Here is a 10,070-nt window from a genome sequence, read left to right on the forward strand (position 1 = left end):
AAATAGATAAATTTATAAAATATTTTTCTAACTTCCTTTAAAGGTATAAATCTCATTTCAAAAATAATTTCAAGAATCATCTTTCACAAACCTCTTTAAAATATTAAGAAATTTAAATTTTAAAGAGTTGATATTTTTAAAGAGATTTTTAAAAGAACTTTTTTTAAGAAAAAACTTCTCAAGGCCTAAGCTATGATATTCCCTAATTTTACAGTGAAAGTAAAGATAGAGGACTGTAAATGTTTTATTCTTTGGTCTTTAATCATATGTTTTCTCATTGACATTCTCATCTCAATTTATTCCTCTTACTTGAGTCAATGTCAATTAAACAACTCACTAGGTATCATTAGTGGAAAATAAGTTTATATAATTAATCAAAATCGATTTATTACGAAAGGCTTAAATAGTAAACGTTAGTTTTAAGGGTTCATTTAGAAAAAATTTAAACAATATGGGCTTAAATAGAACAAAAAAGTTGTTTAAGGGCTTAAATAGAACATAAAAGTTGTTTAAAGGCTTAAATAGAAAAATTACAATGTTACATATAGAGGCCACTTGGCATTAACTTACTATATTTTCCATGTCATCAACCAGGTTGGGTGATTTTGGAAGACAAGTCTTCCCCTCATTTGATACATAAACACACATAAACCTTAAGTTTGTAAGCTGGCTTGAGGAGAGAGAGACATTTGCTAAACATAGAGAGCTCGACAAAAGAGAGAGAGAGTGGAGGAGAGATAATTGTTGAAGCAAAGAACGCTCGATGAGAGAAAAAGCTTGACGAGAGAAAAAGCTTGACGAGGGAAGAGGCTTGAGGATTGATTTTCTTAAGGCACATCGAAGAAAAATAAACATCTCTGCATATAATCTATATTTAAGGTTATATGGAAATAAATGAAAATGGAATTTTTTTATAAAAAGAAAAAATAAATAAAATCACAAACTTGTCCATGCGTCGTGTGCCTCTAGATGCTTCCTCATGTGTCTCTCTCATCCCTTCTCACACCTATAGTACCCCATGTTCATCAATTTCCTCCTCCTCCTCAAGCTTTTTCTCCTTCATTAGTGTGCCTCGAGCAAGTCAACCTTATACTTTGTTTATCTCTCTCATCGAGGTTTTTTTATCCTCCATGTGCATCCAAAAAGTCAATCCTTGAGCTTCCTTTCTCCCCTAGCTTTTTCTTTCCTCAATTTTTCTCTCTCCTCAAGTTTTCTCAACTTCGACAAGGGTTATGTTGAAGAATGATTCAAAATTACAGTTATTACAATTAAGTATCTTTTACTTAGTCTAGTAAGTTGTGATAAGTTTTTTCCTAATTATTGGGCATTTCTTAGCTAGATAGTGAGCATAGTGGTAGGTTTTGTGCAGTGTTTTTTTAGAATATGCAATTTCTTTGTAAGCCTATAAATAGACATTTTCCTTCATTGATTAATATTTAAAAAAATCTATTTCAATATTCTATAAAATTCCTTTATGATTTTTACTTTTTTTGCTGATCTATCTTTATTTTTTAATAAAATTGCTATTATAGCACATCAGGTTCACTGTTCAGGAGCTGTTTGATAAAATTTATGAGAAAGCTTTCATGGGAGCAAATGAGAGTAGTATGAATGTTATACTCTTTGTTCCCATCTTCAAAGGAGACTCTTATGAGTTCTGGAGCATCAAGATGATGACTTTATTCAAGTTTTAAGACCTTTGGGACCTTGTGAAAAATGGGTATGCTAACCCAGATGAGGACAATCGATTGAGGGAAGCTAAGAAGAAGAACTCAAAGACATTGTTCTTCATCCAATAACCTATTCATGATAAAAAAAATTACACGGATTTCAATTACAACTACAACAAAAGGAAGCATTAGAGACATTAAAGAAGGAATTTCAAGGCTCAACAAGGTAATTACAGTTAAACTTCAATCTCTATATTATGATTTTGAAACTTTATTTATGAAAAATAATGAGACTATGCAAGATTTTCTGTCAAGGGCAATAGAAATTGTGAGTCAAATAAGATCCTATGAGAAGAAACTTCATGATCAAACTGTTGTTGAAAATTTTTTAAGGAGTTTGACTCCTAAATTTGATCATGTAGTTGCTGCCATTGAAGAATCAATTTTGTTTTTATTTTTTCATTTGATGAACTAATTGGCTTTTTACAAGTACATGAGGATGTCCGGCACGCGGCGCGTGCTGTGAAAGAAGAAGAAGAAAAAGATGAAAATAATAATAATAATAATAATAATAATAATAATAATAATGAGAAGGAGAAGGAGAAGGAGAAGAAGGAGGAAGTAAACATGGCACATGGTGTACGCGGTCAGAAAGGAAGAGTGGCGTGCAATGTTGAGCACGTGGTGCGCAGTGTTAGGTGCACGACACGCGATACTGGGTGCACGACACGCAACGAGCTGTGCTAGGCATACGGCGCCCGATGTCGGGCACGCGGTGTGCGTTGCAAAAGAAGAAGAAACAAATTATGTGTTGGGTAGACCTGATCTACATGAGGCAGACCATAGTGTGGCGATCCCAATCCGTTTAAAGACCTGTGTGAGGCCAAAAATAGGGAGCCGAAGAGAGAGACCGAAACAACACTCTTTCAGGTAGAGAGCCCAAATTCGACACCAATTTCGGTAAATTTTCTTCCACTTTACATTTGGTTATTACTTTAAATTATATCCTTAATCATGTGTATGAAATTTTTAGGAAAATTGGGAATAGGAAACTGAAAAGGGAGCCGACTGTATGGAGTTAAAGTTGTATGAAAGCTTTCTAATTTCTTCTTTCATTAGAGATTCTGGTAAGAATTAAGTTAGTTTTCATTCGGGAATGTTACGTTTTCGTAAAATAATTTTTTGATTTCAAAATGATAGACCCAAGTTTAATAGATGATTTTAGAATGTACTTTCTTACAAATTATCATCTATCTATGAAAGTGTGTGAATGACTTCCTATGATTGTGTTGTGTAATTAAAAATAATGTTGAACCTATATGAATCCATAACTGAGTGTGTTTGAATGTATGTGTGTGTGCCACTAGATACATGTATAGGAGATAAAGGGTGGGAGTGTATGTTTACAAACTGTATGTCTTGGCATACATATACATATGATCATATGGGTAATTATTTTGAATGAGCAGTATATGATTTCGTATGGATATGTATGATATATGTTAAATATATACAATATATAGGTAAGATGAATGCATGTGTGCAGGATGGCATATGCATAAATTAGGTGCACACGCATTTGTGTGTGCGTGTGTGTTGACTTATATGTAATGAAAGTCGTGTGGTAGTGTGTGTACATATATAACTTAATTGTGCAAGCATAAGTAAATATATATAAATATGCATATATATATATGGACACTATTATATAGACATATGTACATATGTGAAAGAGAGTGAAGTCAATGGGTGTTTTAATGAAACAACCCGGAACTATAAGGGAAATAAATTCATAAATTTGATGCGAAAGTGTATAAAAACGTTAGAGTTTACATTCCTTATACATAAATTTGAACGATTAATAGGGTTATAGAAATGTCCATTTTATAACGGTTCATAAAAAACGAAATAAACATATGAAAATAGTAAATAAATATTGTAGGGAGGTTAACCTCCACTACCTCTTAATGGGATCCGGATGACACCTACTCACAGCCCTCCTGCTAATCAAGATCTGAGTCTTGATCTGAAATAGTTAATAGGGATGAGTTATACTAGCCCAATAAGAATATCACACTACTCATCGATACGGAAACTGAAGGTTAGTAAAAAAATACAAAAAGACTAATGGAGCTCTTAATTTAAGTAAATTCATTTATCATAAGGAAAATTATTTATTGTATACTTACCGTTGTAAGATTTTGAAAATCAACCTATAAAGACAATAACTCAAATAACATTATGATTTCTTATACAAGTGAGTACGAACAACAACTTTTCCTTTTTTATCTGTTCACTGGTACCTCTGGGGATCCATAGGGATGTCTCCCTACACGTGAACCCAATATCTAAACTTGTCAATTATCCAGCCGTCCTCATATCCTGTCCAGTAAGAGTACTAAAAATGTCATCCCTCCATACTCCATATGGTATAAGGGTGAAACGGGCTGTTCTCATACCCTGTCCAGTATGAGTGCCAAAAATATCATCCATCGATACTCTGTTCGGTATAAGGTGACGTTTACGGTAAGGTTCTCTATGTACCCTGCCCACCATCTCTCAGGATATCTAGTAAGAAAACCCTTTATTAATTCACATCATCAAATAATTTTCAATTTATATATTAATTTCACATTTTACAATCAATCGTAAATCACACAAAACAAGCGATATATGTATCAAGTAACACAATTGAATCATTTAACTATTTTTATATATTATCATGTATTTAAAGTTGTACAAGTAAATGATGAGTTAAATAGGACAAATAAATAACTAACCGATTTTGGCTCCATTAGTGACCTGTAATTATTTCCATATTTTTTTAAATTTCACATAATACCATATTATTAATTTTTAAGCTTCAATTCCATAACAGGAAATAGGGTGAGGGATTCTTACCCGAATCGGTGTCCAAAACACCGTATTTCTTACCGCGCCTCCTAGCGGTTCCCGAATTTTCTGAATTTTACTACAGAGATTAAACATGCTCCACGTATCTAAAAATCTATCCCAAAAATTTAAAATCGGTGTTAAAAATCCTTTCAGACCAATTTTGGGATTCTAACACGGTGGCATCGCCGTACTCCGGCAACAGCACCGCCATCCACGGCGTACTCTGGTTTATCAAAGCTGCTAACTGGGCAGTCCTACGTGACCGAACTTTCTCTAATTGTACTTTGACCCCCTGTTTTTAATTTTTCTTTTAAAAATACCCCCAAACTCAAATTTTCACCATTTCTTCTCAAAATTATTTTTAATTTTGTCCATGATTCGTTTTTTTCTCAAAAATTAAATTAAAAAAAATTTAATGATTATATATATATTTATAATCCTTAAAAGCTATCTCAGCCAATTTTCGGGCCCAGATGTTACAACTCTCCTCCTCTTAAAAGAAATTTGGTTCCTGAAGCTTGATTCCAGTTCCTAAGTGACCTCTTCCTGCGTATGTTTATACCATAGGACCTTGATGAATAGAATTTCTCAGTTGCGGAGTGTTCTACTCTTTCGGTCTACAATGCCTACTGATACCTCTTCATATGATAGATCTTCTTGAAGTAAAAGGGGCTTATGGGACAGGATGTATGAGGGGTCTGGGTTGTACTTGCGTAGCATAGATACGTGGAACACATTATGAACTCTGGATAGCTCTGGAGGTAGTGCTTGTTTGTGGATAGTCGTACCAATCAAGTATAAGATCTCAAATGGTCTAATAAACCAGGAATTCAATTTTTTTCTTTATGTCAAACCTACTGATCCCTTTGAAGGAAGTAACCTTAAGAAACACTCTGTCACCATTCTTAAATTTCAAATCCCTCATCCGGAAGTCTGCATAACTTTTCTATCTGCTCTGAGATGTCTACATATTTTTCCTGATTTTATCTATCTTGGCTGTAGTCTCTTCTATAAGATCTATGCTGAATAATTTCCTATCACCTATTTTTTACCAACAGATCGATGATCTGCATGGTCGGCCATGCAATACATCGTATGGAGCCATGTCGATGCTTGCTTCGTAGCTGTTATTGTAAGGGAACTCTATCAAAGATAGGTGATCATCCCGATTCGTTCTCATGACTTGCTGAAAACTAGACTAAAATCGATAACTGAACTTGGGGTCTCTGTCGAACACCACTGACACTGGAACTCCATGTAACCTGACTATCTCTCGGATATACACTTTTGCTATCTTGTCCAAGGGGTCAGTCATCTTGATAGCCAAGATGTGAGAAGACTTTATGAGCTGGTTGATAAACTCGGTCATCTTTCCCAAATTCTAAATCCCTGATCTGGGAGTTTGCACAACATTTCTGTCTGCTCTGAGCTGTATGGATATTCTTCTTGATTTTAACTATCTTGGCTGTAGTCTTCTCTATAAGATCTGAGCTGAATAATTTTCTATCACCTACCTTTTCCTAACAGATCGACGATCTGTATGGTCGGCCATGCAATGCCTCGTAGGGAGCCATCTCGATGCTTGTCTGGTAGCTGTTATTGTAGGTGAATTCTATCAGAGGTAGGTGATCATCCCAATTCGTTCCCATGACTTGCTGAAAACTAGACTAAAATTGATAAGTAAACTTGGGGTCTTTGTCGGACATCACTAATACTGGAACTCCATGTAACCTGACTATATCTCGGATATACTTTTTTTTCTAACTTGTGCAAAGAGTTAGTCATCTTGATACCCAAGAAGTGAGAAGACTTGGTGAGCCGATCGACAAACTCGGTCATATTTCTCAAATTTCAAATTCCTCATCCAAGAGTCTGCATAACTTTTCTGTTTACTCTAAGCTGTTTAGATATTCTTTCTGATTTTAACTATCTTGGTTGTAGTCTCCTCTATAAGATCTGGGTTGAATAATTTCCTATCATCTACCTCTTCCCAACAGATCGGTGATCTACATAGTCGACCATATAATGGCTCGTATGGAGCCATGTCGATACTTGTCTGGTAGCGGTTATTGTAGGTGAACTCTATCAGAGGTAGGTGATCATCCCAATTCATTCTCATGGCTTGCTGAAAACTAGACTAAAATCGATAAGTGAACTTAGGGTCTCTGTCAGACACCACTGACACTGGAACTCTATGTAACCTGACTATCTCTTGGATATACATTTTTGTTAACTTGTTCAAGAGGTCAGTCATCTTGATAGACAAGAAGTGAAAAGACTTGGTGAGCCGATCGACAAACTCGATCACCTTTTTCAAATTCTAAATCCCTCATCTGAGAGTTTGCATAACTTTTCTGTCTGCTCTGAGCTGTCTGGACATTCTTCCTAATTTTAACTATCTTGGCTGTAGTCTCCTATATAAGATGTGGGCTGAATAATTTCCTATCACCTACCTTTTTCCAACAGATCAGCGATCTGCATAGTCGGCCATGCAATGTCTCGTACAGAGCCATGTCAATGCTTACTTGATAGTTATTATTGTAGACGAACTTTATCAAAGGTATATGATCATCTCAATTAATTTTCATGGCTTGCTGAAAACTATACCAAAATTGATAAGTGAACTTGGGATTTCTGTCGGATATCACTGACACTGGAACTCCATGTAACCTGAATATCTCTCAGATATACATTTTTGCTAGCTTGTTCAAGGGGTCACTCATCTTGATAGCCAAGAAGTGAGAAGACTTGGTGAGCTAGTCGACAAACTCGGTCACTTTTCCTAAATTCCAAATTCCTCATCCGGGAATATGCATAACTTTTCTGTCTGCTCTGAGCTGTCTGGATATTCTTCTTGATTTTAACTATCTTGGTTGGCGTCTCCTCTGTAAAATCTGGGCTGAATAATTTTCTATCATTTACCTCTTCCCAACAGATCGGCGATCTATATGGTCAGCCATGCAATGCCTCGTACGGAGCCATGTCGATGCTTGTCTGGTAGCTGTTATTGTAGGCGAACTCTATCAGAGGTAGGTAATCATCCCAATTCGTTCCCATGGCTTACTGAAAACTAGATTAAAATCGATAAGTGAACTTGGGGTCTCTGTCGGACACCACTGATACTGGAACTCCATGTAACTTGACTATCTCTCAGATATACATTTTTGCTAGCTTGTCGAATGGGTCAGTCATCTTGATAGCTAAGAAGTGATAAGACTTGGTGAGTTAGTCGACAATTACCCAAATAGCATCATGTCCTGGGCGTGCTTTAGGCAACCCTATTACTAAATTCATTATGATATGTTCTCACTTTCACTCCCAAATCGGTAATGGCTGAAGTAGTTCACTTGGGCGTTGATGCTCCGCCTTAACCTGTTTCCATACTAGACACTTGATAACAAAATTGGCTACCTCCCTTTTCATCCTGCTCCACCAAAATTGGGATCGTACACTTTGATACATTTTAGTACTTTTGGGATATATGGCGAACTTGGAGCTGTGAGTTTCTGTCATAATGTCTCTTTTTAATTTGCTATCATTTGAAACACACACTCTGTCCTAAAACCTGAGTAATCCATCGACAAAGACTCGAAATTCTGGACGTACTTCCTGTTCTGCATCTTTTTTTAAGGCAGTTATGGTGGAATCGGTTAATTGTACTTTTCTTATTTTCTGGATCAATTCGGGTTTAGACAGTCAGGTGGACTAAGTATGCAACTCTTTTTAAGTCCTAATATCGTATATATTGTACGACCCTTATTACCTTGCATTAAGAAATCATTAGGTAAGCTAACATACATGCACTTTTTCTACTTAGCGCGTCAGCTACTACGTTACCCTTACCCGGGTGATACAAGATATTACAATCATAATCCTTGAAGAGCTCTATCCAACATTTCTGACGCATGTTCAGATCCTTCTGAGTAAATATGTACTTCAAACTCTTATGGTCAATAAAAATCTCAAAAGTCTCCCCATACAGATAGTGGCGGCAAGTCTTCAAGGCATGGATAATGGCAGCAAGTTCCAAGTCATGGGTGGAATAATTTTTCTCATAGCTCTTCAATTGCCTAGACCCATAAACTATGACCTTGGCGTGCTGTATCAGAACACAACCCAACCCTAGGGAGAAGGCATCATTGTACACTATATAACCCCCTGTCCCACTCGATAAGGCCAACATGGGTGCAGTAGTTAATCACTTCTTTAGTTCTGTAAACCTCCTTTGGTAGTCTACATTCCATTCAAACTTAACGTTCTTCTTTGCAAGCTGGGTCAATGAAGCAGCTAGATTGAAAAATCTTTCTACAAACATGCGGTAATAGGCTGTCATCCTTAGAAAGTTAAGAATCTCCTTAACCGATGTTAATTTCTCCCATGAAAGCACTATCTCAACTTTTTCGAGATTTACTGATATTCGATCTCTTGATACGATATGCCCTAGGAAAGTAGTTTGCTTGAGCCAGAAACTACACTTGCTCAATTTAGCATACAATTTCTTCTCCTTAAGAACCTGTAAAACCTGAGTCAGGTAGTGAGCGTGTTCTTTTCTACTCTTTGAATAGATCAAGATATCATCGATAAACATAATGACTAACTGATTTAGAAATTTTTTGAAAACTCTGTTCATCAAGTCCATAAAAATGACTGGCACGTTAGTTGGTCTAAAGGGTATGACCAGGAACTAATAATATCCATAACTGGTTCTGAAAGCTGTCTTAGAAATGTCATCTGCCATGATCTTTACTTGGTGGTAACCCGAAAGCAAATCTATTTTAGAGAAGACCTAGACAGACAACAACTGGTCAAAGAGGTCATGAATTATGGGGATGGGGTACTTGTTCTTGATCGTGACTTTATTTAATCCCTTGTAGTCAATACACAATCATAACATCCCGTCTCATTTCCTTGCAAATGTGACTTCGGTATCCCAAGGAGATACAATATGCTGGATGAATTCAATGTCCTGTAATTCATTAATCTGTTTCCTCAATTCTTCCATCTTGATACGACTCATACAGTAAGGGGCCACCCAGATAGGTTGGGTACCAAGCTGGAGATCTATGGTGAACTTAATTTTTCTATCCACCAGCAGTCCGGGTAGTTAGTCAGGAAACACATTAAAAAAGTCTCAAACTACCGGAATCTCTTGAATGCAGACTTCTTTCTTAGGTTTACCTAATATAGAGAAGACCACAGAGTTAAACACTATGAAATGTGGAAATTACATTTAAAATTTTCATTAACTTGTAAACAGCTCTTTATTAGGAGGGTTGAATACAAGTTTCTTGTAGAAGCAACCTACAGTCGCTTGGTACGCCGCTAATTAGTTCATCCATAGGATAACATCAAAATCCCCTGTGTAAATCTCTATCAGATCCACACTTAATTTTCTATCTGTTATGTCTATAATACAAGCTCTATATATATATACTCCTCTAGTAGTGTCCTACTTACAGGAGTGGACACAAACAACACAGAAATAAGTCTTTCTAGTGATACATT

Source organism: Carica papaya, chromosome 3 (genome assembly GCF_054855325.1).
Source record: "Carica papaya isolate Zhongbai chromosome 3, ASM5485532v1, whole genome shotgun sequence".
NCBI lineage: Eukaryota > Viridiplantae > Streptophyta > Magnoliopsida > Brassicales > Caricaceae > Carica > Carica papaya.